Consider the following 27,974-nt stretch of genomic DNA (forward strand, 5'->3'; position numbering starts at 1 on the left):
TCCGGGAGCGAGGAAGGGCAAGCTTTTTCCTGGTAACCATAGAGGAGACACAGACACATATCATTATGGATGCTGATGCCACTGTTGTCATGAAGTGCTTTACAGAAACCCAGCCCCAGACCCCGATAGAGCAAGCCGTATGCTAGACCAGACTAAGCTGTACCATCTGGTGTTCTGATCTGGAGACATTTACATTTACATTTAAGTCATTTAGCAGACGCTCTTATCCAGAGCGACTTACAAGTTGGTGCATTCACCTTATGATATCCAGTGGAACAACCACTTTACAATAGTGCATCTAACTCTTTTAAGGGGGGGGGGAGTTAGAAGGATTACTTTATCCTATCCTAGGTATTCCTTAAAGAGGTGGTGTTTCAGGTGTTTCCGGAAGGTGGTGATTGACTCCGCTGACCTGGCGTCGTGGGGGAGTTTGTTCCACCATTGGGGTGCCAGAGCAGCGAACAGTTTTGACTGGGCTGAGCGGGAGCTGTACTTCCTCAGAGGTAGGGAGGCGAGCAGGCCAGAGGTGGATGAACGCAGTGCCCTTGTTTGGGTGTAGGGCCTGATCAGAGCCTGAAGGTACGGAGGTGCCGTTCCCCTCACAGCTCCGTAGGCAAGCACCATGGTCTTGTAGCGGATGCGAGCTTCAACTGGAAGCCAGTGGAGAGAGCGGAGGAGCGGGGTGACGTGAGAGAACTTGGGAAGGTTGAACACCAGACGGGCTGCGGCGTTCTGGATGAGTTGTAGGGGTTTAATGGCACAGGCAGGGAGCCCAGCCAACAGCGAGTTGCAGTAGTCCAGACGGGAGATGACAAGTGCCTGGATTAGGACCTGCGCCGCTTCCTGTGTGAGGCAGGGTCGTACTCTGCGAATGTTGTAGAGCATGAACCTACAGGAACGGGTCACCGCCTTGATGTTAGTTGAGAACGACAGCGTGTTGTCCAGGATCACGCCAAGGTTCTTAGCACTCTGGGAGGAGGACACAATGGAGTTGTCAACCGTGATGGCGAGATCATGGAACGGGCAGTCCTTCCCCGGGAGGAAGAGCAGCTCCGTCTTGCCGAGGTTCAGCTTGAGGTGGTGATCCGTCATCCACACTGATATGTCTGCCAGACATGCAGAGATGCGATTCGCCACCTGGTTATCAGAAGGGGGAAAGGAGAAGATTAATTGTGTGTCGTCTGCATAGCAATGATAGGAGAGACCATGTGAGGATATGACAGAGCCAAGTGACTTGGTGTATAGCGAGAATAGGAGAGGGCCTAGAACAGAGCCCTGGGGGACACCAGTGGTGAGAGCACGTGGTGCGGAGACAGATTCTCGCCACGCCACCTGGTAGGAGCGACCTGTCAGGTAGGACGCAATCCAAGCGTGGGCCGCGCCGGAGATGCCCAACTCGGAGAGGGTGGAGAGGAGGATCTGATGGTTCACTGTATCAAAGGCAGCCGATAGGTCTAGAAGGATGAGAGCAGAGGAGAGAGAGTTAGCTTTAGCAGTGCGGAGCGCCTCCGTGACACAGAGAAGAGCAGTCTCAGTTGAATGACTAGTCTTGAAACCTGACTGATTTGGATCAAGAAGGTCATTCTGAGAGAGATAGCAGGAGAGCTGGCCAAGGACGGCACGTTCAAGAGTTTTGGAGAGAAAAGAAAGAAGGGATACTGGTCTGTAGTTGTTGACATCGGAGGGATCGAGTGTAGGTTTTTTCAGCAGGGGTGCAACTCTTGCTCTCTTGAAGACGGAAGGGACGTAGCCAGCGGTCAAGGATGAGTTGATGAGCGAGGTGAGGTAAGGGAGAAGGTCTCCGGACATGGCCTGGAGAAGAGAGGAGGGGATAGGGTCAAGCGGGCAGGTTGTTGGGCGGCCGGCCGTCACAAGACGCGAGATTTCATCTGGAGAGAGAGGGGAGAAAGAGGTCAAAGCACAGGGTAGGGCAGTGTGAGCAGAACCAGCGGTGTCGTTTGACTTAGCAAACGAGGATCGGATGTCGTCGACCTTCTTTTCAAAATGGTTGACGAAGTCATCCGCAGAGAGGGAGGAGGAGGGGGGAGGGGGAGGAGGATTCAGGAGGGAGGAGGTGGCGGCAAAGAGCTTCCTAGGGTTAGAGGCAGATGCTTGGAATTTAGAGTGGTAGAAAGTGGCTTTAGCAGCAGAGACAGAAGAGGAGAATGTAGAGAGGAGGGAGTGAAAGGATGCCAGGTCCGCAGGGAGGCGAGTTTTCCTCCATTTCCGCTCGGCTGCCCGGAGCCCTGTTCTGTGAGCTCGCAATGAGTCGTCGAGCCACGGAGCAGGAGGGGAGGACCGAGCCGGCCTGGAGGATAGGGGACATAGAGAGTTAAAGGATGCAGAAAGGGAGGAGAGGAGGGTTGAGGAGGCAGAATCAGGAGATAGGTTGGAGAAGGTTTGAGCAGAGGGAAGAGATGATAGGATGGAAGAGGAGAGAGTAGCGGGGGAGAGAGAGCGAAGGTTGGGACGGCGCGATACCATCCGAGTAGGGGCAGTGTGGGAAGTGTTGGATGAGAGCGAGAGGGAAAAGGATACAAGGTAGTGGTCGGAGACTTGGAGGGGAGTTGCAATGAGATTAGTGGAAGAACAGCATCTAGTAAAGATGAGGTCAAGCGTATTGCCTGCCTTGTGAGTAGGGGGGGAAGGTGAGAGGGTGAGGTCAAAAGAGGAGAGGAGTGGAAAGAAGGAGGCAGAGAGGAATGAGTCAAAGGTAGACGTGGGGAGGTTAACCTTTACCGAGCCTCAACCCCGGGTCCGGGATCACCCCCCACCCCCCCCCCCACACTGATTAGCATCGCTAGCATAGCGTCACAATTAAATAGTAGCATCTAAATATCATTAAATCACAAGTCCAAGACACCAGATGAAAGATACAGATCTTGTGAATAAACCCATCATTTCTGTTTTTTAAAATGTTTTACAGGGAAGACACAATATGTAAATCTATTAGCTAACCACGTTAGCAAAATACACAATTTTTCTTTGTCCACCATTTTTTCTCTCCACCACTAGCTATCACCAATTCGGCCAAATAAAGATATTGATAGCCACTAACCAAGAAAAAACCTCATCAGATGACAGTCTGATAACATATTTATTGTATAGGATAGGTTTTGTTAGAAAAATGTGCATATTTCAGGTATAAATCCTAGTTTACAATTGCACCCACCATCACAACTCGACTAGAATAAATACACAGAGCAACGTGTATTACCTAATTACTAATCATAAAACATTTCTTAAAAATACACAACTCACAGCAATGGAAAGACACAGATCTTGTGAATTCAGACAATATTTCAGATGTTCTAAGTGTTTTACAGCGAAAACACAATAAATCGTTATATTAGCATACCACATATGCAAACGTTACCCGACCATTGATTCAAGCCAAAGAGAGCGATATCGTTATCATCGCCAAAATATATTAATTTTTTCACTAACCTTCTCAGAATTCTTCCGATGACACTCCTGTAACATCATATTACAACATACATATAGAGTTTGTTCGAAAATGTGCATATTTAGCCATAAAAAAACGTGGCTATACAATGAAAATAGTAGCAAAACAAGCCTGAAAATGTCGGTCGCCATCTTTCAGAGTGATCTAGTTTAATCAATAGCTAATCATATACTTGACAAAAAAATACAGGGTTGACAGGAATCGAAAGACAAATTAGTTCTTAACGCAATCGCTGAATTACATTTCTAAAATTATCCTTACTGTGCAATACAGGGTTCGCCAAGCGAAGCTATACCAAACAAAATGGCGGAATATGCGTTTAAAATTTTTCGACAGAACAACGATTTATCATATTAAATATTTCTTACTGTGAGGTGATCTTCCATCAGAATCTTGGGCAATGTATCCTTTCTTGGGTCTAATCTTCTTTTGGTCGAAAGATGTCCTCTGTCCGTCGAAATGCCCACTAACGTTCGACCGGGACCCCGAAACGTGCCCAAAGCTTCAAAGAGCATCACATAGAACTGCCTCAAAATCGCACTAAACGGATATAAATTGCTATAAAACGGTTTAAATTAACTACCTTATGATGTTTTTAACACCTCTAACGAGTAAAAACATGACCGGCGATATATAAGTGGCTAAACCAAAGCCTGGAAAGAGAGGAGGTCCAACGTCCATCGTGCGTAAGGCGCAGGGAGCAAAGGGACGGTACATCCGGTCTTTGCCGTTTTATACAGGCACTGATTGCGCAATCGACTCCATTCAAATTGTCACCACTTACTGACATCTAGAGGAAGGCGTGGGCAGTGTTTATATCCTCATAGGATTTACAGGGAGTTTAAAACTGATCTGGAACCAGAGGCCAAGATGTCTGAAATCTCACACACTGGGAGGAAAAGTGCTGTAGAATGAGTTCTGTTTCACTCAGAGACATAATTCAAACGGCTATAGAAACTAGAGAGTGTTTTCTATCCAATAATAACAATAATATGCATATTGTACGAGCAAGAATTGAGTACTAGGCAGTTTCATCTGGAGAGCAAATTATGCTAATGCGAAACAGCTCCCCCTATAGTTGCAAGAAGTTAAAGTCACCCAGAACTGTGAGAGGTGAGCCATCCTCAGGAAAGGAACTTATCAAGGCGTCAAGCTCATTGATGAACTCTCCAAGGGAACCTGGGGGGCGATAAATGATAAGGATGTTAAGCTTGAAAGGGCTGGTAACTGTGACAGCATGGAATTCAAAGGAGGCGATAGACAGATGGGTCAGGGGAGGAAGAGAGAATGTCCACTTGGGAGAGATGAGGATCCCAGTGCCACCACCCCGCTGACCAGAAGCTCTCGGGGTGTGCGAGAACACGTGGGCAGACGAGGAGAGAGCAGTAGGAGTAGCAGTGTTATCTGTGGTAATCCATGTTTCCGTCAGTGCCAAGAAGTCGAGGGACTGGAGGGAAGCATAGGCTGAGATGAACTCTGCCTTGTTGGCCGCAGATCGGCAGTTCCAGAGGCTGCCGGAGACCTGGAACTCCACGTGGGTCGTGCGCGCTGGGACCACCAGGTTAGAGTGGCGGCGGTCACGCGGTGTGAAGCGTTTGTATGGTCTGTGCAGAGAGGAGAGAAGAGGGATAGACAGACACATAGTTGACAGGCTACAGAAGAGGCTACGCTAATGCAAAGGAGATTGGAATGACAAGTGGACTACACGTCTCGAATGTTCAGAAAGTTAAGCTTACGTTGCAAAAAATCTTATTGACTAAAATGATACAGTACTGCTGAAGTAGGCTAGCTAGCAGTGGCTGCGTTGTTGACTTAGTTTGAAAGTGTAGCTGGCTAGGTAGCCTCGGTAACTGGCTAGGTAACCTTGACAATTACTCTAAACTACACAATTATCTTGGATACAAAGACAGCAAAGACAACTATGTAGCTAGCTAACACTACACTAATCAAGTCGTTCCGTTGTAATGTAATAGTTTCTACAGTGCTGCAATTCGGTAGACGGTAGACGTTGGCTAGCTGCTGGCTTGCTAGCAGTGTTGCCTACGTTAGGATGAAAATAGCTGGCTAGCTAACCTCGGTAATTACGATAATTACTCTAAACTACACAATTACCTTGGATACAAAGACAGCAACGACAACTATGTAGCTAGCTAACACTACACTAATCAAGTCGTTCCGTTGTAATGTAGAAACTAATGTAATAGTTTCTACAGTGCTGCTATTCGGTAGACGGTAGACGTTGGCTAGCTGCTAGCTGCTGGCTAGCTAGCAGTGTTGACTAGGACTAGGACGAAAATAGCTGACTAGCTAACCTCGGTAATTACGATAATTACTCTAAACTACACAATTATCTTTGATACAAAGACGGCTATGTAGCTAGCTAAGATCAGACAAGTCAAACCGTTGTACTGTAATGAAATGTAATACTACCTGCGGAGCGAAATGCGACCACTCGCTCCAACAGTGCTGCTATTTGGAGAGACTCTTCTCTTCCTCGTCAGCATCAGGATGTTGTTGGGGCTCCCCAGAGGATCCACAATAGTCATGTCTCTCTCCTGTGTGAATGAGAACATCAAACAGATGGTGAACTTATGACCTTTGAATTATATGATCTTACAAGAGGCATGAATATGTCTAAAAGCACCAAAATTGACCACTTTTGTCATGATTTCGATCGTTTCACAAAATGGGTTCCTTTTGCATCCCTTTGATATTTTAAGTATAAATGATGCTCCAATATTGAATTTTAAAGCCTGTTATATTAGATGAGGGGAACTTTAATGTAGACCACATGGAGAATTCAATACATCTAATGTAAACGTCCACAAAATATATGTCCCAAAGGCAGATTAACCCTTTAAACCATTCCTACAGTACTGAACAACATATTCAAGTGTAGAACTTCAGTAGAATGCCCCTTAAAACCCCCACAGTAGTTCAACAACTGCACAGTTTGTGCCCCTATTTTTAAGACATTTGCAAGACAGTACTCACTGGTGTTAATTGGATCTTCAGTCTCCTCCACTTTCACTCCCAAAATGTATTCCTCCTCTTTTATTGAGATAGCCTCCTCTGCCACTCCAACAGGTTCTTCCTCTTCTTTCAATGTTACCGCATCTTCCTCCTTTTTCATTCTGAAAGCTTCTTCCTCTCCTTTCACCAGGGCTTCTATCTCCGCCAAGCTTACTGAGCTCATGCTCCGGGCGAATAGCCTAGTGCTGTATCAATTTTCTAATTTAACAAGCAAATTACGTTTCAATGAACTAGTAAATAGGTAAACAGAATTCTGTTTAAAACACCAAGAGTAATATACACAAGATTTGTCTTAAACGCTTCAATGTTTCGGTTTTATGTTCGCTAGCAAACAACCGCGTGGTTGAATCAGTAGTCTGTGTTGTCGCTGTTGAAGAAGCCTCCTGTCCCGTCCACTAGATTATACGTCACGAAAGAAGCATCACCTGTAAAAAAAACTCATATCGCCATCTGCTGACTGGAGTGGGTAACGCAGATTGGAAAAATATTCATAAAAATATTTATTCTGGCAAGCAATGACATAAGAGGTAATTTAAAAACAACCAGATGTTATGTTTTCTATTCCTTCTTACAGCCAATACTTTCCTCCAGGGCTGACCTGCCCATTAGGCAGGATTAGGTGACAGATTGAAGAGGGTGGCATATTCCGAGCTAAATTGCAAAGGGTCATCGGTAAGAACACATAATAACACATCACATAATGCTGCCCAAAAATAATGAAAACTTCTCTCACCCAGTGGCATATGGACTATTTAGGTGAGTGTTGCTGTTGCCACATGTAGCAGTGCCCACTTTGTTTAAGGACAGACAGGACGTGGACAGATAGGGCTCTCCCTTTGTAGAGCACATGCCCCTTTGCCCTTACAGTCTCTGAAGTGCCCTTTTGGGTGGTGGTATAATCTGTATTCATTTTTTGTCATAGTTATTCTTAACCCACTGCCTGCAAGTCATTGTTAAATTCGCCTAACTGAATATCTTACAGGTAGACCCTCTCTCACTGTGTCACAAGCTGTCAGGCTCCCAGAGGCAGGGCAATAAAAGGCCCCCAGCTCACTCAACTGCCCCTCCCCTCTCCAACAGACATCAACCCAGAACATCCTGAAGACAGAACATCTAAAAGATCATCTGGGAATCCTTTCTTTCTCATGGAGCTTTTCAAAAGCGAGGTGAATATTCAATGTGATGTTTGTACAGTGCCTTCGGAAAGTATTCAGACCCCTTGACTTTTTCCACATTTTGTTAAGTTACAGCCTTATTTTAAAAAATTACATATTCCGAACTGGTTCTTTATCAGCAATCTTCACAATACCCCATAATGAGAAAGCAAAAACAGGTTTTATGAAAATTTAGCGAATTTCTTAAAGATAAAACAGAAATACCTTATTTACATAACAGTAAGTATTCAGATCCTTTGCTATGAGACTGTCAGAGCAAAAATCAAGCCATGAGGTAGAAGGAATTGTCCGTAGAGCTCCGAGACAGGATTGCGTTGAGGCACAGATCTTGGGAAGGGTACCAAAACACTTCTGCAGCATTGAAGGACCCCAAGAACACAGTGTGGTGAAGAAGACGCAACAGAGCCTCTTCAACCTCAGGAGGCTAAAGAAATTTGGCTTGTCACCTAAAACACTCACAAATTTTTACAGATGCACAATGAAAGCATCCTGTCGGGCTGTATTACCGCCTGGTACGGCACCTGCACCACCCACAACTGCAAGGCTCTCCAGAGGGTGGTGCGGTCTGCCCAACGCATTACCGGGGGCAAACTACCCACCCTCCAGGACACCTACAGCACCCGATGCCCAAAAATATATAATCAAGGACATAAACCACCCGAGCCACTGCCTGTTCACCCCGTTATCATCCAGAAGGCGAGGTCAGTACAAGTGCATTAAATCTGTGACTGACAGACTGAAAAACAACTTCTATCTCAAGGCCATCAGACTGTTAAACAGCCATTACTAGCACATTAGAGGCTGCTGCCTATAGGCATAGACTAGAAATCACTAGCCACTTTAAGGAATGGAACACTAGTCACTTTAATAAGTTTACATATCTGGCATTACTCATCTCATATGTATATACTGTATTCTATACTAGTCTACGGTATCCTAGTCCGTTCCGCTCTGATATCGCTCGTCCTTATGTATATAGTCTTCTTTCATTCCTACTTATATTTGTGTGTATTGGCTATATGTTGTGCAATTTGTTAGATATTACTTGTTAGATATTACTGCACTGTTGGAGCTAGAAACACAAGCATTTCGCTACACCTGCAATAACATCTGCTAATAACGTGTATGTGACCAATAAAATTGGATTTGATATACGTCCTGGATGGCAGGAAACTTGACCCCAGTGATGCACTGGGCTGTACGCACTACCCTCAGTAGTCATATCCCAGTTCAACTATTTGCTTATGGTCTTGGCTACAGCCACTGTGTTCTTTGGGAACTTCAATGCTGCAAAAAAATGTGTCTCCCTTCCCCAGATCTGTGCCTCGACACAATCCTGTGTCGGCGCTCTACGCACCATTCCTTCGACCTCGTGGCTTGGTTTTTGCTCTGACATGCACTGTGAACTGTGGGACCTTATATAGACAGTCGTGTGCCTTTCCAAATCATGTCCAATCAATTGAATTTACCACAGGTTGACTCCAATCAAGTTGTAGAAACATCTCAAGGATGATCAATGGAAACAGCATGCACCTGAGCGAGTCTCATATGAAAGGGTCTGAAAACGTATGTAAATAAGGTATTTCTTTTGATTTTCTATAATTTGCAAACATTTCTAAAAACCTGAATACTTTCCGAAGGCACTGTATGTATATAAAAACATGTTTTCCACTAACCCTACCATCCATCCCCTAATTAGAGTAAACTAATGCACAACAACTATTAGGCTTCTACGTCCAGCTTCTACATACTATGTACATTTTACGGACACAATGTAATTTACAATAGTTATATTTAGTTTGTTTTTAATCCTATCCTTCAGTTACCCTAAACCTCTCCCATCTATCTCTGAAGACCACCCCGTCCTATTCTTCAGTTACCCTAAACCTCTCCCATCTATCTCTGAAGACCATCCAGTCCACTCCTTTAGTTACCCTAAACCTCTCCCATCTATCTCTGAAGACCATCCAGTCCTAACCTTTAGTTACCCTAAACCTCTCCCATCTATCTCTGAAGACCACCCAGTCCTATCCTTCAGTTACCCTAAACCTCTCCCATCTATCTCTGAAGACCACCCAGTCCTAACCTTCAGTTACCCTAAACCTCTCCCATCTATCTCTGAAGACCATCCAGTCCTATCCTTCAGTTACCCTAAACTTCTCCCATCTATCTCTGAAGACCACCCAGTCCTATCCTTCAGTTACCCTAAACCTCTCCCATCTATCTCTGAAGACCACCCAGTCCTAACCTTCAGTTACCCTAAACCTCTCCCATCTATCTCTGAAGACCATCCAGTCCTATCCTTCAGTTACCCTAAACCTCTCCCATCTATCTCTGAAGACCATCCAGTCCTATCCTTCAGTTACCCTAAACCTCTCCCATCTATCTCTGAAGACCATCCAGTCCTAACTTCAGTTACCCTAAACCTCTCCCATCTATCTCTGAAGACCATCCAGTCCTATCCTTCAGTTACCCTAAACCTCTCCCATCTATCTCTGAAGACCATCCAGTCCTATCCTACAGTTACCCTAAAACTCTCCCATCTATCTCTGAAGACCACCCAGTCCTAACCTTCAGTTACCCTAAACCTCTCCCATCTATCTCTGAAGACCATCCAGTCCTATCCTTCAGTTACCCTAAACCTCTCCCATCTATCTCTGAAGACCATCCAGTCCTAAACTTCAGTTACCCTAAACCTCTCCCATCTATCTCTGAAGACCACCCCGCCCTATCCTTCAGTTAACCTAAACCTCTCCCATCTATCTCTGAAGACCACCCAGTCCTATCCTTCAGTTACCCTAAACCTCTCCCATCTATCTCTGAAGACCACCCCGCCCTATCCTTCAGTTACCCTAAACCTCTCCCATCTATCTCTGAAGACCAACCAGTCCTATCCTACAGTTACCCTAAACCTCTCCCATCTATCTCTGAAGACCACCCAGTCCTATCCTTCAGTTACCCTAAACCTCTCCCATCTATCTCTGAAGACCATCCAGTCCTATCCTTCAGTTACCCTAAACCTCTCCCATCTATCTCTGAAGACCACCCCGTCCTATCCTTCAGTTACCCTAAACCTCTCCCATCTATCTCTGAAGACCACCCAGTCCTATCCTTCAGTTACCCTAAACCTCTCCCATCTATCTCTGAAGACCATCCAGTCCTATCCTTAAATTTATCGACAATTTTCAGGCAGAGGGTTCAGAATAACTATGACAAAAAATGAATACTCATCAATCTGTCACCTAATCCTACCTAATGGGCAGGTCAGCCCTGGAGGAAAGTATTGGCTGTAAGAAGGAAGAGAAAACATAACATCTGGTTGTTTTAAAATTACTTCTCATGACATTGCTTGCCAGAATAAACATTGTAAATAATATTTTTCCAATCTGCATTACCCACTCCAGTCAGTAGATGGCGATTTGAGTCTTTCAGGTGATGCTTCTTGCGTGACGTGTAATCTAGTGGACGGAACTGGAGGCTTCTTCACCAGCGACAAAAGGCTTCTGATTTAACCAACGTGGTGGTTTGCTAGCGAACGTAAAACTGAAACATTGGAGCTCTTTAGACCAATCTTGTGCTAATCGACCGGAGCATGAGCTCACTAATCTCGACGGAGAAAGAAACTCTGGTGAAAGGAGTGGAAGAAGCTTTCAGCATGAATAGGGAGGAAAGGGAGGCTATCACATTGAAAGAAGAAGAGGATGATATTACAGTGAAAGGGGAAGATGGGAGAGAGGTTGTCAAAGTGGAAGAGGATGTAGAAGCTTTCAGAATCAAAAAGGAGGAAGATGCCATAACATTGAAAGAAGAGAATGTAGTGAAAGAAGCGGAAGAACCTTTTAGAGCAAAAGAGGAAGAGGAGGCTATCTCAATAAAAGAGGAGGAAGACGTTTTGGGAGTGAAAAAGGAGGAGGTTGAAGATCAGATTACCACCAGTGAGCACTGTCTTAAAAACGGGGGCACAAACTATGCAGTTTTTGAAATAATGTATTGTTTTAACGGGGCATTATACCTCAGTTCTACACTTGAATATGTTGTTCAGTACTGTAGGAATTGTTTAAGGGACAATCTGCCATTGGTACATATGTTTTTGGGACTTTGTTTATTGAATTCTCATTCTCTATGTGGTCTACATTAAAGTTCACCTCATCTAATATAACAGGCTTTTAAAATATACTTAAAATATCAACGGGATGTTAAAGGCACCCATTTTTTGGAATTGACCCTATGCATTTGCAACACACAATATTTGACAAAATCACGAAAGTTGCCATTTTAGACATATTCATGCCTCTTGATTGTAATAGATAGTCATAAGTGTACCGTCTGTTTGCTGTTCTCGTTCACACAGGAGAGAGACGTGACTATTGTGGATCCTTTGGGGAGCCTCAACAACATCCTGATGCTGACGAGTCAGAGAAGAGTCTCTCCAGATCAGAACACCAGATGGTACAGCTTGGTCTGGTCTAACATACAGCTTGCTCTATCAGGGTCTGGGCTGGGTTTCTGTAAAGCACTTCATGACAGCGGTGACAAGCATCCATAATGATATGTGTCTGTGTCCCCTCTTTATGGTTACCAGGACAACGCTAGCCCTTCCTCCCTCCTGGAGTCCCTGTGTCATGCCTCTCCCGGTAGCACCTTACTGCTGGGTATGAAGAGGTTGTCTGTGCTGCTGGTGGACTGCAGGAAAACAACGGGGCTGAGTGTAACTGTGAGAGGAGGAGAAGAGAAGAAAGGATCAGATTTGACTCATCAAAGTAAGTGCTGTAGTTTAGTTTGAACAAATACAATAGATCTGCCCACTGGTATCTGTTACCAGGACAACCAGCAGAGTTATGTTGACATGAAGATAGACTGGTATCTGTTACCAGGACAACCAGCAGAGTTCTGTTGACATGAAGATAGATTGGTATCAGTTACCAGGACAACCAGCAGAGTTCTGTTAGTTGACAGGAAGATGGACTGGTATCTGTTACCAGGACAACCAGGAGAGTTCTGTTAGTTAACAGGAAGATGGACTGGTATCTGTTACCAGGACAACCAGCAGAGTTCTGTTAGTTGACAGGAAGATAGACTGGTGGATATGGATGTTATGAATATCATAACACTGAAAAAGGATTCTGCCAATGAAAAGAGAGAAACCAATAGACCATATAAAACCTTGATGAAAGTTAGCTTTAGAGAAAAAATGTAAAGATGATCTGATGTAAGGTGCTTGTTTTACAAAAACTTTTCCTTAAAACATTATGGATGTTACATTGCCTGTCCCAGTCAAACCCCCTATCTTTACAAGACTGTTGAACAGACAAACTAAACTCCAGACACTGTTAATTAATTCACTAATACTGGAGGAAAGCTGTGATCAGGCTGCCCACTCAAGAGAAAGCTTCAAACTGTAACCAGTGCCGTCAACCTTGTTCAGGTTATCAATCAACCTACCAGGGTAGTTACAAACAGTACAGAAATTAAATCATCAACATATTTTGATCATATCTTTACTAATGCTGCAGAAATGTGTTTTAAAGCAGTTTCCAGATCCATCAGATGTAGTGATCACAATATAGTAGCCATATCTAGGAAAACCAAAGTTCCAAAGGCTGGGCCTAATATTGTGTACAAGAGGTCATACAATACGTTTTGTAGTGATTCCTATGTTTTTTATGTAAATAATATTTGTTGGTCCGTGGTGTGTAATGATGAGCAACCAGACGCTGCCCTTGACACATTTATGAAATTGCTTATCCCAGTTACTAATAAGAATGCACCCGATAAGAAAATGACTGTAAAAACTGTTAAATCCACGTGGATTGATGAGGAATAGAAAAATGGTATGGTGTATATGCAGTGGTTCCCAAACGTTTTATAGTCTGATACCCCTTCAAACATTCAAACTCCAGCTGTACCCCCTCTAGCACCAGGGTCAGCGCACTCTCAAGTGTTGTATTTTTGTCACGTTCCTGACCGGTTTTCTGTTATTTTGTATGTGTTTGACGGTCAGGGCGTGAGTTTGGGTGGGTAGTCTATGTTATGTGTTTCTATGTTTGTTAAAGGGTGACCTGATATGGTTCTCAATTAGAGGCAGGTGGTTTTCATTTCCTCTGATTGAGAGCCATATTAAGGTAGGTGTTTTCACATTGAGTGTTGTGGGTGGTTGTCTCCTGTGTCTGTGTTTGTCGCGCCACACAGGACTGTCTCGGTTTGTTTGTACGTTCGTTCTTTTGTGTAGTCATTTTCCTGTTCGTGAGTTCTTCGTTACATGTAAGTTCGCATGTCCAGGTCTGTCTACGTCGTTTGTTATTTTGTTAGTTATTCAAGTATAGTTCGTTTTTGTCTTGTTTAAATAAATTCATTATGTCCTATTCCAACGCTGCATTTTGGTCGAATCCTTGCTCCGAAGAGGAGGAGGAAATCCGTTACAATTTTGCCATCATTGTAAGCCGGTCACACACACTATACGATACATTTATTAAACATAAGAATGAGTGTGAGTTTGTCAAAACCCAACTCTTCCTATTAGAGGTCGACCGATTATGATTTTTCAACGCCGATACCGATTATTGGAGGACAAAAAAAGCCGATACCGATTAATCGGCCAATTTAAAAAAAAAATATATATATATATATATATACACTGCTCAAAACAATAAAGGGAACACTTAAACAACACAATGTAACTCCAAATCAATCACACTTCTGTGAAATCAAACTGTCCACTTAGGAAGCAACACTGATTGACAATACATTTCACATGCTGTTGTGCAAATGGAATAGACAACAGGTGGAAATTATAGGCAATTAGCAAGACACCCCCAATAAAGGAGTGGTTCTGCAGGTGGTGACCACAGACCACTTCTCAGTTCCTATGCTTCCTGGCTGATGTTTTGGTCACTTTTGAATGCTGGCGGTGCTTTCACTCTAGTGGTAGCATGAGACAGTCTACAACCCACACAAGTGGCTCAGGTAGTGCAGCTCATCCAGGATGGCACATCAATGCGAGCTGTGGCAAGAAGGTTTGCTGTGTCTGTCAGCGTAGTGTCCAGAGCATGGAGGCGCTACCAGGAGACAGGCCAGTACATCAGGAGACGTGGAGGAGGCCGTAGGAGGACCGCTACCTCCGCCTTTGTGCAAGGAGTAGCACTGCCAGAGCCCTGCAAAATGACCTCCAGTAGGCCACAAATGTGCATGTGTCTGCTCAAACGGTCAGAAACAGACTCCATGAGGGTGGTATGAGGGCCCGACGTCCACAGGTGGGGGTTGTGCTTACAGCCCACACCAAGATTGTCAAATTCGCCACTGGCACTCTGTGCTCTTCCCAGATGAAAGCAGGTTCACACTGAGCACATGTGACAGGCGTGACAGTCTGGAGACGCCGTGGAGAACGTTCTGCTACCTGCAACATCCTCCAGCATGACCGGTTTGGCGGTGGGTCAGGCATGGTGTGGGGTGGCATTTCTTTTGGGGGGCCGCACAACCCTCCATGTGCTCGCCAGAGGTAGCCTGACTGTCATTAGGTACCGAGATGAGATCCTCAGACCCCTTGTGAGACCATATGCTGGTGCGGTTGGCCCTGGGTTCCTCCTAATGCAAGACAATGCTAGACCTCATGAGGCTGGAGTGTGTCAGCAGTTCCTGCAAGAGGAAGGCATTGATGCTATGGAGTGGCCCGCCCGTTCCCCAGACCTGAATCCAATTGAGCACATCTGGGACATCATGTCTCGCTCCATCCACCAACGCCACGTTGCACCACAGACTGTCCAGGAGTTGGCGGATGCTTTAGTCCAGGTCTGGGAGGAGATCCCTCAGGAGACCATCCGCCACCTCATCAGGAGCATGCCCAGGCGTTGTAGGGAGGTCATACAGGCACGTGGAGACCACACACACTACTGAGCCTCATTTGGACTTTTTTGTACATTACATCAAAGTTGGATCAGCCTGTAGTGTGGTTTTCCACTTTAATTTTGAGTGTGACTCCAAATCCAGACCTCCATGGGTTGATAAATTTGATTTCCATTGATAATTTTTGGGTGATTTTGTTGTCAGCACATTCAACTATGTAAAGAAAAAAGTATTTAATAAGAATATTTCATTCATTCAGATCTAGGATGTGTTATTTTAGTGTTCCATTTATTTTTTTGAGCAGTGTATATCATACACACACACATTTTTGTAATATTGACAATTGCAACAATACTGAATGAACAATGAACACTTTTATTTTAACTTAATATAATACATAAATAAAATCAATTTAGTCTCAAATAACATGAGAACATATGTTAAAACGAACCACCAGCTTTCATGGGTCTTCAATATTCCCAGTTAAGTTTTAGGTTGTAGTGCAGATAGCAGAGCTTGTCTGCATGGTCCCCTTTCAGTCTGCTCCTCCACGAAACAGACCTTATTTGAAGTAGATCAAGACATTCTCTATGGAAGACATGAACGGTAAAATAACGATAGAACCCCTTTCAAGTTCAGCCGCAAGTTATTACAGGAATTATAACGCGTCGACTATTTCTCTCTAAACCATATACCTTTGACTAATCCGGAAACTATCACCTCGAAAACAAAACGTTTATTCCGTTCCGTATTTTATCTAACGGGTGGCGTCCATGAGTCTAAATATTCCTGTTACATTGCACAACCTTCAATGTTATGTCATAATTACATAAAATTCTGGCAAATTAGTTCGCAAAGAGCCAGGCGGCCCAAACTGTTGCATATACCCTGACTGCGTGCAATGAACGCAAGAGAAATGACACAATTTCACCTGGTTAATATTGCCTGCTAACCTGGATTTCTCTTAGCTTAATATGCAGGTTTAAAAATATATACTTGTGTATTGATTTTAAGAAAGGCATTGATGTTTATGGTTAAGTACACAATGGAGCAATGACAGTCATTGATTGATTGTTTTTTATAAGATAAGTTTAATGCAAGCTAGCAACTTACCTTAGCTTACTGCAGGCTCCTCGTGGAGTGCAATGTAATCAGGTGTTAGAGCATTGGACTACTTAACTGTAAGGTTGCAAGACAGGTTAATGAGAAGGGTGTGCTTGAAAGGATGCACATAACTCTGCAATGTTGTATTGGAGAGAATAAAATAGTCTGAAATAATTTTCCACACAGTCTATGTCTGTATTTAAAATGTGTCAATACTTTGCGCCCTTGATTATCAGCGCGCTTCTGTATTTTGTAAAAGCGCTACATGGTCGCTGCCCATATCATTGCATCGTGCAGAAAATACACGGGAGTTCAGTTAACCATTTTCACTGTAGTGTCCAAAACGTCTTTCAAGCAGTCAGGTATTCCCTTGGCAGCAAGAGCCTCTCGGTGGATGCTGCAGTGTACCCAAGTGGCGTCGGGAGCAACTGCTTGCACGCGCGTTACCACTCCACTATGTTTCCCTGTCATGGCATTTGCTCCATCAGTACAGATACCAACATCAGCAGCAGCTACGTTTGGCTACATTTGGACCGTTAGTGGAATTCCCGCGAGAGAGTAACGGTTAATGTGATTGGATGTTAAGTATTTGATTAGGCTACCTGTATTTGACATTGTGTTGTTATTTCGCTGAACTCTAAATGGTTTAATTTTATTTTTGGCAGGGAAATGAGGCTACTCAGGTGAGAGAAAAAACTCACCCAAATGTATAGCCCAGTTGGAAAATATAAATGGACTGCTTGATCATGTGAATCACATTTTTATTTGGCGTACCCCAGTTTGGGAATACCTGGTGTAGAGTGAGGCAAAAAAAGAGATGGCAAATAGGTCTGGCTATTTGATTGGCAAACTTATTGCAAATTGAGAAATCATGTGACTAAACTGAATAAAAAGAACTACTACACTATAAAACCAAGATAAATGACAAAGAATGATTGTAAAAAGCTTTGGAGCATCTTCAATGAAATTTTGGGCAAAAAGGCTAACTCTGCTCCATCATTCATTGAATCAGATGGCTCATTTATCACAAAACCCACTGATATTGCCAACTACTTGAATAATTTTTTAATTGGCAAGATTAGCAAACTTAGGCATGACATGCCAGCAACAAACGCTGACACTACACATCCAAGTATATTGGACCAAATTATGAAAGACAAGCATTGTAATTTTGAATCTGTAAAGTAAGTGTGGAAGAGGTGAAACAATTGTCTATCAACAATGACAAGTCACCGGGGTCTGACAACGTGGATGGAAAAGGATTGAGGATAATAGTGGATGATATTGCCACTCCAATTTGCCATATCTTCAATTTAAGCCTAGTAGAAAGTATGTTCCCTCAGGCCTGGAGGGAGGCAAAAGTCTTTCCGCTACCTAAGAATAGTAAAGCACCCTTTACTGGCTGAAATTGCTGACCAATCAGCCTGTTACCAACCATTACACTTTTTGAAAAGATTGTTTGACCAGATACAATGCGATCATAGCCTGCTGCTGGAAAAACTTGTTATGGCTTTACACCCCCTGCTATATTGTGGATAAAAAGCTACCTGTCTAACAGAACACAGAGGGTGTTCCAGAATGGAAGCCAGTACAACAGAATCAAGGTATAATCGGGAATTCCCCAGGGCAGCTGTCTAGGCACCTTACTTTTTTCAATTTTTACTAACGACATGCCACTGGTTTTGGGTAAAGCCAGTGTGTCTAGGTATGAGGATGACTCAACACTATACACGTCAGCTACCACAGCAACTGAAATGACAGCAACACTTGACAAAGAGCTGAAGTTAGTTTCAGAATGGGTGGCAAGGAATAAGTTAGTCCTAAATATTTCAGGTAACCTTAAGTTACATTGGCCTACTATGCTAATTCTGTAGCTGTATTGTTAGAGGAGCGTAAAGATAAAGATTTTGTTGGGGCGCCAGGCAGGTATTAACCTGCTGAAAGGAAAAGAGTAGAGTAGTGCTACCAGGCACACATCAGCAGAAGATACTGAATAGAGTGGAGCCTGTTGGCCAGATAGCCAGTGGAGACTAGAGTGGAGCCTGTTGGCCAGATAGCCAGTGGAGACTAGAGTGGAGCCTGTTGGCCAGATTGCCAGTGGGGAGAGAACATAAGACCCACCATATAAAACGCCCGTCACAGCCCAGGGGTAACCCAACCAATAATACCTCATACAATAATAATAGCAGAGCAATTTAATGGCAACTTCATAGAAACAATTCGCAAGAAAGAACCCAATCATCAACATTAGAGGATTTGCAATAATCTGTATTACCTCCCAGTGGTGGAGTGCAGGGGGGTATGCATGGGTGTGTTGGTGGGTGTGTGTATAGACAACAAAGGCCTTAAAATGTAAACAGTCCCACAAAAAATCAATACAATTCAAACGACAATAAACATGAGCTCTCACGCAAACTCCCTCTAACTTCTTATGGACAGAAGTCTGTGTCTGGACGGTAGCGTCCCACCTGGCCAACATCCGGTGAAATTGCAGAGCGCGAAATTCAAACTACAGAATTATAAATATTTAACTTTTATAAAATCACAAGTGTAATACATCAAAATAAAGCTTAACTTCTTGTTAATCCAGCCGCTGTGTCAGATTTCAAAAAGGCTTTAAGGCGAAAGCACACCATGCGATTATCTGAGGCCAGCACCCCGCGTACAAAAGCATGAAAAACATATTTCAACCAGGCAGGTGCGCCACGAAAGTCAGAAATAGCGATATAATGAATGCCTTACCTTTGATCTTCTTCTGTTGGTACTCCAAAAGGTCCCAGATACATCACAAATGGTCCTTTTGTTCGATAATGTCCTTCTTTATATCCATAAAAACTCAGTTTAGCTGGCGCGCTTCAGTCAATAATCCACCCAGTTTCCCTCCATCAAAATGCATACAAAATGAATCCCAAACGTTACTAATGAACTTTTCCAAACAAGTCAAACAACGTTTATAATCAAACCTTAGGTACCCTAATACGTAAATAAACAATACAATTTAAGACGGAGAATCGTTATTGTCTTTACCGGAGGAAAATACCAAAGAACGCGCTCTCTTCCACGCGCTTGGAAACAATACAGCCAAAATGGGAGCCACCTAGAAAAGCTACAATTTCTGTCTCATTTTTTCAAAAACCAGCATGAAACTCTTTCTAAAGAAGATCTAAAGCTCTTAAAGTGACAGCGCATGGTGAAGGCTCCATGCAGGATTTCGCCACAATTTCTCTGTATAAAATGGCCCATAACTTTAACACTAGCAGAGATCCTGGAACTGATATACCCTTACAGTATATTATATTCAACAAGATATACAAAAATCAACATTTATATTTTCAATATTCATGTAAGAAATGTTTGAATGAAATCCGAATACTACTCATATTACAGAGCAAGTGGGAAAGATTCATGACACCCATTGTTGATTTGTAGCCTGTAGCATCTAATGATGAAACATTATGGAGTCTTAAAGGAGGACTGTAGCATCTAATGATGAAACATTATGGAGTCTTGAAGGAGGACTGTAGCATCTAATGATGAAACATTATGGAGTCTTAACTTCTTATGGCTAGTGGAACCCCTCGACAACATTCCGCTGAAAAGGCAGAGCGCTAAATTCAAAAATATTTTTTAGAAATATGTAACTTTGATGCATTCACAAGTGCAATACACCAAATTAAAGCTTAACTTCTTGTTAATCTACCCATCGTGTCCGATTTCAAAAATGCTTTACAGCGAAAGCACACCATATAATTATGTTAGGTCAGAGCCTCGTCACAAAAACACACACAGCCATTTTCCAGCCAAAGAGAGCAGTCCACAAAAAGCAGAAATATAGATTAAATTAAATTTATCACTAACCTTTGATGATCTTCATCAGATGGCACTTATAGGACTTCATGTTACACAATACATGTATGTTTTGTTCGATAAAGTTCATATTTATATCCAAAAATGTCAGTTTACATTGGCGCTTTATGGTCAGTAATGTTGTGCATCGAAAACATCCTGCAAATTTTGAGGCACATCAATTTACAGAAATACTCATAATAAACTTATAAAAGTTGATACAAGTATTATGCACAGAATTATAGAGATACTTCTCTTTAATGCAACCGCTGTGTCAGATTTCAAAAAAGCTTTACGGAAAAAGCAAACCATGCAATAATCCGAGTACGGCGCTCAGACACAAGCCGTGCAGATACCCGCCATGTTGTTGAGTCAGAAATAGCGTTTTAAATATTCACTTTCATGATCTTCATCAGAATGCACTCCCAGGAATCCCAGTTCAACAATAAATGTTTGTTTTGTTCGATAAAGTCCAACATTTATGTCCAAATACCTCCTTTTGTTAGCGTGTTTGGTAAACAAATCCAAACTCACGAGGCGCGGGCAAGTCCAGGCGAAAGTTCGGATGAAAAGTTCAAAAATGTATATCACAGTTCGTAGAAACATGTCAAACGATGTATAGAATCAATCTTTAGGATGTTTTTAACATAAATCTTCAATAATGTTCCAACCAGAGAATTCCTTTGTCTTTAGAATTGCAATGGGACGCAGGTCGCTCTCACGTTTAGGCGCGTGATCAGCTCATGCCACTCTGGCAGACCTCTGGTTGAAACAGCTCTCATTCCCCCCTCCTTCACAGTAGAAGCCTCAAACAATGTTCTAAGACTGTTGACATCTAGTGGAAGCCTTAGGAAGTGCAATATGACCCCATAGACACTGTACATTCGATAAGCAATGAGTTGAAAACTACAAACCTCAGATTTCCCACTTCCTGGTTGGATTTTTCTCAGGTTTTCCCCTGCCATATGAGTTCTGTTATACTCACAGACATAATTCAAACAGTTTTAGAAACTTCAGAGTGTTTTCTATCCAATACTACTAATAATATGCATATATTAGCTTCTGGGCCTGAGTAGCAGGAAGTTTGCTCTGGGCATGCTTTTCATCCGAACGTGAAAATGCTGCCCCCTTATCCCAAACAGGTTAAGTACTGCAGTGCATCTCCTCCTCATGGACTGCACCAGATTTGACAGTACTTGCTGTGAGATGTTACCCCACTCTTCCACCAAGGCACCTGCAAGTTCCCGGACATTTCTGGGGGGAATGGCCCTAGCTCTCACCCTCCGATCCAACAGGTCCCAGACGTGCGCAATGGGATTGAGATCCGGGCTCTTCGCTGGCCATGGCAGAACACTAACATTCCTGTCTTGCAGGAGATCACGCACAGAAGGAGCAGTATGGCTGGTGGCATTGTCATGCTGGAGGGTCATGTCAGGATGAGCCTGCAGGAAGGGTACCACATGAGGGAGGAGGATGTCTTCCCTGTAACGCACACCGTTGAGATTGCCTGCAATGACAACAAGCTCAGTCTGATGATGCTGTGACACACCGCCCCAGACTATGACGGCCCCTCCACCTACAAATCCCCTCCTTCGACGATAAACGTGAATCCGACCATCACCCCTGGAGATAAAACCGCGACTTGTCAGTGAAAAGCACTTTTTGCCAGTCCTGTCTGGTCCAGTGACGGTGGGTTTGTGCCCAGAGGCGACGTTGTTGCCGGTGATGTCTGGTGAGGACCTGCCTTTTCAACAGCCCTTAGTCCAGCCTCTCTCATTCAATTGCGGACAGTCTGAGCTAGAGGTCGACCGATTAAGCGGAATGGCCGATTTAATTAGGGCCGATTTCAAGTTTTCATAATCGGAAATCGGTATTTTTGGGCGCCGAATTATTATTATTATTATTATTATTATTATTATTATTATTTTTATACCTTTAGTTAACTAGGCAAGTCAGTTAAGAACACATTCTTATTTTCAATGAAGGCCTAGGAACGGTGAGTTAACTGCCTTGTTCAGGGGCAGAACGACAGATTTTCACCTTGTCAGCCCGGGGGATCCAATCTTGCAACCTTACAGTTAACTAGTCCAACGCAATAACGACCTGCCTCTCTCTCGTTCCACTCCACAAGGAGACTGCCTGTTACGCAAATGCAGTAAGCCAAGGTAAGTTGCTAGCTAGCATTAAACTTATCTTATAAAAAACAATCAATCATAACTACTAGTTAACTACACATGGTTGATGATATTACTAGGTATTATCTAGCGTGTCCTGCGTTGCATATAATCTGACTGAGTATACAAGCATACAAGTATCTACCTTTCTGACTGAACGGTGGTAGGCAGAAGCAGGCGTGTAAACATTCATTCAAAAAGCACTTTCGTGCGTTTTGCCAGCAGCTCTTCGTTGTGCGTCAAGCATTGCGCTGTTTATGACTTCAAGCCTATCAACTCCCGAGATGAGGCTGGTGTAACCGAAGTGAAATGGCTAGCTAGTTAGCGCGCGCTAATAGCGTTTTAAACGTCACTCGCTCTGAGCCTTCTAGTAGTTGTTCCCCTTGCTCTGCATGGGTAGCGCTGCTTCGATGGTGGCTGTTGTCGTTGTGTTGCTGGTTCGAGCCCAGGGAGGATCGAGGAGAGGGACGGAAGCTATACTGTTACACTTGCAATACTAAAGTGCCTATAAGAACATCCAATAGTCAAAGGTTAATGAAATACAAATGGTATAGAGGGAAATAGTCCTATAATTCCTATAATAACTACAACCTAAAACTTCTTACCTGGGAATATTGAAGACTCATGTTGAAAGGAACCACCAGCTTTCATATGTTCTCATGTTTTGAGCAAGGAACTGAAACGTTAGCTTTCTTACATAGCACATATTGCACTTTTACTTTCTTCTCCAACACTTTGTTTTTGCATAATTTAAACCAAATTTAACATGTTTCATTATTTACTTGATGCTAAATTGATTGTATTGATGTATTATATTAAGTTAAAATAAGTGTTCCTTCAGTATTGTTGTAATTTTCAGTATTACAAATAAATAAATAAAAATCGTCCGATTAATCGGTATCGGCTTTTTTGGTCCTCCAATAATCGGTATCGGCGTTGAAAAATCATAATCGGTCGACCTCTAGTCTGAGCACCGATGGAGGGATTGTGCGTTCCTGGTGTAACTTGGGCAGTTGTTGTTGCCATCCTGTACCTGTAGGTGTGATGTTCGGATGTACCGATCCTGTGCAGGTGTTGTTACACGTGGTCTGCCACTGCGAGGACGATAAGCTGTCCGTCCTGTCTCCCTGTAGCGCTGTCTTAGGCGTCTCACAGTACGGACATTGTAATTTATTGCCCTGGCCACATCTGCAGTCCTCATGCCTCCTTGCAGAATGCCTAAGGCACGTTCACGCAGATGAGCAGGGACCCTGGGCATCTTTTTTTCTGTGTTTTTCAGAGTCAGTAGAAAGGCCTCTTTAGAGTCCTAAGTTTTCATAACTGTGACCTTAATTGCCTACCGTCTGTAAGCTGTTTGTGTCGACCGTTCCACAGGTGCATGTTCATTAATCGTTTATGGTTCATTGAACAAGCATGGGAAACAGTGTTTCAACCCTTTACAATGAAGATCTGTGACGTTATTTGGATTTTTACGAATATTCTTTGTAAAACAGGGTCCTGAAAAAGACCCGTCATTTTTTTTGCTGAGTTTATTTTGTATATGTTTTATGTTGAAAAGTGTTTTTTTCTCAGACATAAATAAACAACTCCAGGTGAAAGACAAAGGCCAAAGCTGTAATAAAATAACAAATTAACTGGCAAAGCAGCAGAGCGAGGCCCGCATCCAGCAACGTCACGAGTCACGTTTTGCAGCTGTTTCAGTACAGCACTACAGGGAGAGGGAAATAATCCACTGGACTAGTTTCAATGTATGGAATCACTTATGAGTTTCTGGATTTTGGTTAAACTTCTCCTTTAAAGCATCAGACTCCATAGTAATTCATCATTAGAAGCTACAGTCCTCCTTTAATGCAGCTGGTGGCCACACCAGATACTGACTTACTTTTTATTTTGACCCCCCCCACTTTGGTCAGGGACACATTATTCAATTTCAGTTAGTCACATGTCTGTGGAACTTGTTCAGTTTATGTCTGTTATTGAATCCTGTTATGTTCCAACAAATATTTACACATGTTAAGTTTGCTGAAAATAAAAGCAGTTGACAGTGAGAGGACGTTTCTTTTTTTTGCTGATTGACGAGGGGGGGGAAACAATTGAATCAATTTTAGAATAATGCTGAAATGTAACAAAATTTGGAAAAGGTGATGGGGTCTGAATACTTAAAACCTCTCTGGGATATGTGGGACGCTAGCCTCCCACCTGGCCAAAAGCCAGTAAAAATGCAGTGTGCCAAATAAAACTAAAATACTATAAATATCAAACTTTCATTAAATCACACATGCAATATACCAAATTAAAGCTACACTTGTTGTGAATCCAGCCAACATGTCAGATTTCAAATGGGCTTTTCGGCGAAAGCAAACGATGCTATTATCTGAAGATAGCACCATAGTAAACAAAGAGAGAGAAGCATATTTCAACCCTGCAGGCGCGACACAAAACGCAGAAATAAAAATATAATTCATGCCTTACCTTTGACGAGCTTCTTTTGTTGGCACTCCAATATGTCCCATAAACATCACAAATGGTCCTTTTGTTCGATTTAATTCCGTCGATATATATCCAAAAGGTCCATTTATTTGGCACGTTTGATCCATAAAAACACCGGTTCCAACTTGCGCAACGTGACTACAAAGTATCTCAAAAGTTACCTGTAAACTTTGCCAAAACATTTGAAACTACTTTTGTAATACAACTTTTGGTATTTTTTTACGTAAATAATCGATAAAATTGAAGACGGGATGATCTGTGTTCAATACGGGAGGAAAACAAACTGTAGCTAGCTTTCTGGTCACGCGCCTCTGTCTAACAGTACACTTCAAGTTACCCTCGTTCTGGATGGCCGTACTTCTTCATTACGCAAAGGAAAAACCTCAACCAATTTCTAAAGACTGTTGACATCCATTGGAAGCGGTAGGAACTGTCCCTTAGAAATCTGGATTCCCAATGAAAAATAATTGAAAAGAGAGTGACCTCAAAAAAAACAAAATCTGAATGGTTTGTCCTCTGGGTTTCGCCTGCTAAATAAGTTCTGTTATACTCACAGACATGATTCAAACAGTTTTAGAAACATCAGAGTGTTTTCCATCCAAATCAACTAATAATATGCACATCTTATCTTCTGGGGATGAGTAGCTGGCAGTTGAATTTGGATATGCTTTTCATCCAAACGTGAAAATGCTGACCCCTATCCTAGAGAAGTTTTTAACGAATGCACTGTGTGTGTGTATACTGAACCAAAATATAAACAAAGATTTACAGTTTATATGAGTCAGTGATTTTAAATAAATAAATGAGGCCCTAATCTATGGACCTTACATAACTGGGCAGGGGCACAGCCATTGGTGGGCCCTGGAGGGCATGCGCCCACCCATTGCGGAGCCAGGCCCAGCCAATCAGAATTAGTTTTTCCCCACAAAAGGGCTTCATTACAAAGAGAAATACAACTCGGGTGGCTGGTCTCAGACGATGTGGAGGTCCTGGGCTGGCGTTGTTACATGTGTTCTGTGGTTGTGAGGCCAGTTGGATGTACTGCCAAATTCTCTAAAATGACGTTGGAGGCGGCTTCTGGTAGAGAATTTAACATTCAATTATCTGGTAACAGCTGCAGCGGATATTCCTGCAGTCAGCATGCCAATTGCACGCGCCCTTAAAACTTGAGACATCTGTGGCATTGTGTTGTGTGACCGAACTGCACATTTTAGAGGCCTTTTATTCTCCCCAGCACAAGGTGCACTTGTGTAATGATCATGCTGTTTAATCAGCTTGATATGCCACACCTGTCAGGTGGATGGATTATCTTGGCAAAGAATAAATGTTAACTAACAGGGATGTAAAAAATTCTTCCATCTTTTTTTTCAGCTCATGAAACATCCAACACTTTACATGTTGCGTTAATATTTTTGTTTATTGTAGTTACTCTCAGTTTTAGGAACATCTTCCCAAATATTTCACTTTATTTTTTACTTTACCCAAAATATGACATCAGCGATAGTCAAAATGTTGAAAATCTGTGAACGTCTAAATAAGAAATTGGGCCATTTAAACAGCAGGCGTCGAACCCTTTCGACAACGGGGAGATTTTACTGATGTGCTTTGTGTCTTCGACGTAAAAACAAGTTTTGGACTTCCACTTAAAATTACGTATTTACTTATTTTATGTTTAACCTCTAACGCCTCACAAACCCGGATCCGGGAGCACCCCCATCAAAAAAGCTGACTAGCATAGCCTAGCCTAAAGCCACAGGGATATCATATAATAAAATGTTCATGAAATCACAAGTCCAAGACACCAAATGAAAGATACACATCTTGTGAATCCAGACATCATTTCTGATTTTTTAAATGTTTTACAGGGAAGACACAATATGTAAATCTATTAGCTAACCACGTTAGCAAAAGACACCACTTCTTTACTTCACCATTTTTTTACTCCATCAGTAGCTATCACAAATTCGACCAAATAAAGATATAAATAGCCACTAACCAAGAAACAACTTCATCAGATGACAGTCTGATAACATATTTATTGTATAGCATATGTTTTGTTAGAAAAATGTGCATATTTGAGGTATAAATCATAGTTTACCATTGCAGCCACTATCACAACTCTCACCAAAGCGACTAGAATAACTACAGAGACCATCGTGTATTAGCTAATTACTCATCATAAAACATTTCTTAAAAATACACAGCGTACAGCAGATGAAAGACACAGATCTTGTGAATCCAGACAATATTTCAGATTTTCTAAGTGTTTTACAGCGAAAACACAATATAGCGTTATATTAGCTTACCACAATAGCAAACATCACAACAGCATTGATTCAAGGCAAAAATAGCGATAACGTATAAACCACCAAAATATATACATTTTTTCACTAACCTTCTCAGAATTCTTCAGATGACAGTCCTATAACATCATATTACACAATGCATATAGAGTTTGTTCGAAAATGTGCATATTTAGCGGCACAAATCGTGCTTATACAATGTGATTAGTGTCCAAAACCTCAAGCAATCTGTCCGGCGCCATCTTGGAGAGGCACCTATACTAATAGAAAACTATTCATAAACTTGACTAAAAAAATACAGGTTGGACAGCAATTGAAAGACAAATTAGTTCTTAATGCAATCGCTGGGTTACATTTTTAAAATTAATGTTGCTTCAAGCATACAGCGTGCGCTAAAGCGAGACGCACCGAAATTCATGGCGGAATTATTATTTGACATTTTTCAACAGAACAACGAATTATCAGCATAAATAGTTCTTACTTTTCGATGAACTCTCATCAGAATCTTGGGAAAGGTGTCCTTTGTCCAAAAGAATCGTTGCTA

At 42.6% G+C, this 27,974-nt stretch overlaps 1 protein-coding gene across 1 annotated transcript in view; it reads right to left on the reverse strand.

Annotated features, from left to right (window-relative positions):
• LOC120023442 overlaps positions 1-27,974 on the reverse strand; it is a gene marked incomplete at both ends in the record, with an annotated part of 359,115 nt that overhangs the window by 5,211 nt on the left and 325,930 nt on the right.

The sequence above is a fragment of the Salvelinus namaycush genome, chromosome 2 (assembly GCF_016432855.1).
Source record: "Salvelinus namaycush isolate Seneca chromosome 2, SaNama_1.0, whole genome shotgun sequence".
Classification (NCBI taxonomy): Eukaryota; Metazoa; Chordata; class Actinopteri; order Salmoniformes; family Salmonidae; genus Salvelinus; species Salvelinus namaycush.